The following is a 3,301-nucleotide window of genomic DNA, read 5'->3' as shown; positions in this document are numbered from 1 at the left end:
TTACAGTACAATCTCGCTAATACATCACAATCTCCCGGTTAAATGAAACAACATTGTACCCCAATTACAGAGCAGGTTCTGCATCTGACTATGTTTGCTGCATCTGTTGGCTCACAGTTCGAGATCGTCAGCTGCAGCTCTAGCAACAGTGTTTAGGCCTTGTGCTTCATTCCTAAAAACTTTTGGGTTTCCAAATATTCCAAAGGGTGGCCAAAATCACCGTTGTTCCAGTTTTATCGGACAGAGCATCACGCCATAAGAGTTGCAGATTTTGAGGGGTGCCATCATGTAAGCTGCCAAGCTCATCCCAATGTGGTTTTAGCAGTTGAGAATTGAACAGAAGATGGTCGATGCTCTCGCATTGGTTGCAAAAAGGGCAAGAACATCAGAGGTAGCAATGGTTCGGCGGAAGTGCCTCTCGTTGGTGTGCAGGCGGTCCTTGTGCGCCAGCCAAAAGAAGATTCTGCATTTGTTTGGCGCAAACTTTTTCCAGATAGCAGCGACCAGGCAATCCGTCGGTTGAAGACTCCAGGCCGCTCTGTATGCTAGCTTGGTGGTTAGGGCCTTGCCCCCTTGCCTAGTAAATCTTTTGTCAGCCACCTGCGAGTTCAAGTTAATCGAAGCCATAATAATGCACATAGCAATCAGTTCATGTTCAGCGGAGTGGGAGAGTCTATTGGTGAGGTTAAGGTTTAGGTCATGGTGAGCAAGCACCCAGGCGACTGGTGCATGCTTTCACACCATCATCACTGGTATTGCTTGCTGAGCTGTTTGCCTCCAGCGCTAGCTGTGGCTCCACCACCACTGCATCTGTATGTCTCGTCGTAACTGCTTGTACTTCTTCATGTGCCTCTGGCACTGCTGCTTCTTGTCGAGCCACCAACAATGATATTTCTTGCTTTGACTGTTGACAAGTTTGTTGCTATTGTCAACATGGAAGGCCCTAAAAATAATGATGTACGGATTGGAGTAGAGATTAACTGGATGCCTAGCTGAAAACAACAATCATAGATATTTCGGCGAGCTTGTGCAGCATCATGATCTAAGCCATATTTGATGAAGGCCATGATTTATTATCTTCCTGGCAAAATTTCAATGGTCTCCACCACTCCATAGGATTGAAGACTCGATGAAACAAATTCTCTGTGATAGACTGATGGTTAGACCACTTGCTGAATCATGACATGCAGTATCTGTCATGACGGCTTTTCAGCAGCAAAAGCCATGGTGGTTGGCTCTGATACGAACTATTGTGAACCTTAATTCACAACGGGATAACTACCCTGCTGATAGTCAGATGACGTGGCTGCGAGAAATTAGGTAGACATAGGTTGAGACTATAGAGAATAACTTGGCAGAGAATAGATTGGTTCTTTTTGCTTGGCTCAAACATAGATACATGGCACCCTTGACCACTCCTAATACGATTTTGGACTTATTAGCTCTTTCCTTATATAAGTCAACTCTATCTTAATTGTATACTTTTCTTTCTAAAGGACTCTCCTCTTTTACTTGCTGCTGCAAGTCTTTGCCAAACGCATGACCATCTCCTGCTGCAATATGACCATCATGGTCTTCTTGCTATCCGGCCGGCTGTAATGCAAGTAGTGCTACTTTGATGTATTGTGCTAACGTCCACAACATTACCTAATACTAATAGTGATCTATCTTCAATGCTTAGCTTTGTTCATGACCATCTTAGGAAAACATTGTGTTTGAACATATATCATTTCCTTATAGGCTTTTGTCTCTACTCCTGATATATCTTTTGGGTGATAATGGATGATGGTTTACTGAGAACTTAGTTCCATCTGTACAATCAATTTAACTCGAGATGGTTTGTAAGAAGTACAGTCATGATTGGCAGCCTCCTTCTGTTCACTTGTTATGTTTGTGAACTTACCATACCTTACTGTATCCAGGGTTTTGTCGAGGACGAGTTTGGCCTTGGATTGATTGCTCGTGCAGTTGAAGAAGGGATAGCTGTCATAAAGCCTATGGGTATTATGGTATTCAACATTGGTGGTCGACCAGGACATGGTGTCTGTGAGCGCGTATTTCTACGCCGTGGATTTCACATCAAGAAGCTCTGGCAAACAAAAATTATGCAGGTAGTCTTGCTGTGACGAACAAATATTAAATTATCAGATCGTCTTCGTACCAGTATTATGTCCTGATTTGGTCAACATTATTCACTTTGAGTCGAACAACAACATTCAGCAGGGCCTAAATATTGCTCGACATTTGCCGAAGCTGTGGTTATATGTTGCAATGCCATTTTTGTTTGCCATGTTGAACAACTAGTTGGATTCTTTGCAGGCTGCCGACACTGATATTTCAGCTTTAGTTGAAATTGAGGAGAATAGCCCACATCGATTTGAGTTCTTCATGGATCTAGTTGGGGATCAGCCTGTCTGTGCACGTACAGCCTGGGCATAAATGAAATCTGGTGGCCACAGTTCACATTCTTTATCTGTGTACAGCTGTCAACTTTGCAATCCCAACCAGGTTTCTTTCTGTTCTTTATATTATACTCCCTCCGTCCCATAATGTAAGACGTTTTTTGACTCTAGTGTAGTGTCAAAAAACGTCTTACATCATGGGACGGAAGGAGTATATAAAAGCAATAACACAGAGATGTAATAGTAGTAACTAAAAGAAAACTTTCAGGTGAAGAAAATATTTGAGTTTCTTAAAGATGGATTTCATGAAGTCAGCAGTTCCCTTGATTTGTCCTTCGATGACGATTCTGTTGCTGATGAAAAAATTCCCTTCCTAGCATACCTAGCTAGTTTTTTGAAAGATAATAAAACCAATCCTTGTGAGCCTCTAGCTGGATGTCTAAACTTCCGGAATCTTGTTGCTGGGTTTATAAAGTGCTACCACCACATCTCACTGACATCTGATGTAAGAAGTAAGATATGGTATTTGTTGCCTGTTTACAATTATCTTCGCTTACTAGAAATTCATAAGATCTATCTGATACCCTTTTTCTGTTCTGGTCACTAGAATGTTGTTGTATTCCCTTCCCATGCTGTGGCAATAGAAAATTCTCTTCAATTGTTCTCACCGGCCCTTGCAATTGTTGATGAACATCTGACCAGACATTTGCCGAAGCAGTGGTTAAGATCTTTAGCGATTGAGGTACATTTCTCTCCGTCTATGAGCATTGATCTTCCCATTCAGACACATGATATGCAATCATCCATCTGTGCCTTTGCGTGTGTCATGCTACCACCTTTCCTTTGTGCAAGATCTGATCTCTAGTTCTGTACTAGCTGGATGAGTCCTCTAGTCTAGT

General features: G+C 42.2%; 1 pseudogene; it reads left to right on the top strand.

The window, feature by feature from the left end:
- LOC119273408 overlaps positions 1-3,301 on the top strand; it is a 28,315-nt pseudogene that overhangs the window by 14,077 nt on the left and 10,937 nt on the right.

The sequence above is a fragment of the Triticum dicoccoides genome, chromosome 3A (genome assembly GCF_002162155.2).
Source record: "Triticum dicoccoides isolate Atlit2015 ecotype Zavitan chromosome 3A, WEW_v2.0, whole genome shotgun sequence".
NCBI lineage: Eukaryota > Viridiplantae > Streptophyta > Magnoliopsida > Poales > Poaceae > Triticum > Triticum dicoccoides.
This window is presented reverse-complemented; position numbering and strand designations above follow the sequence as displayed.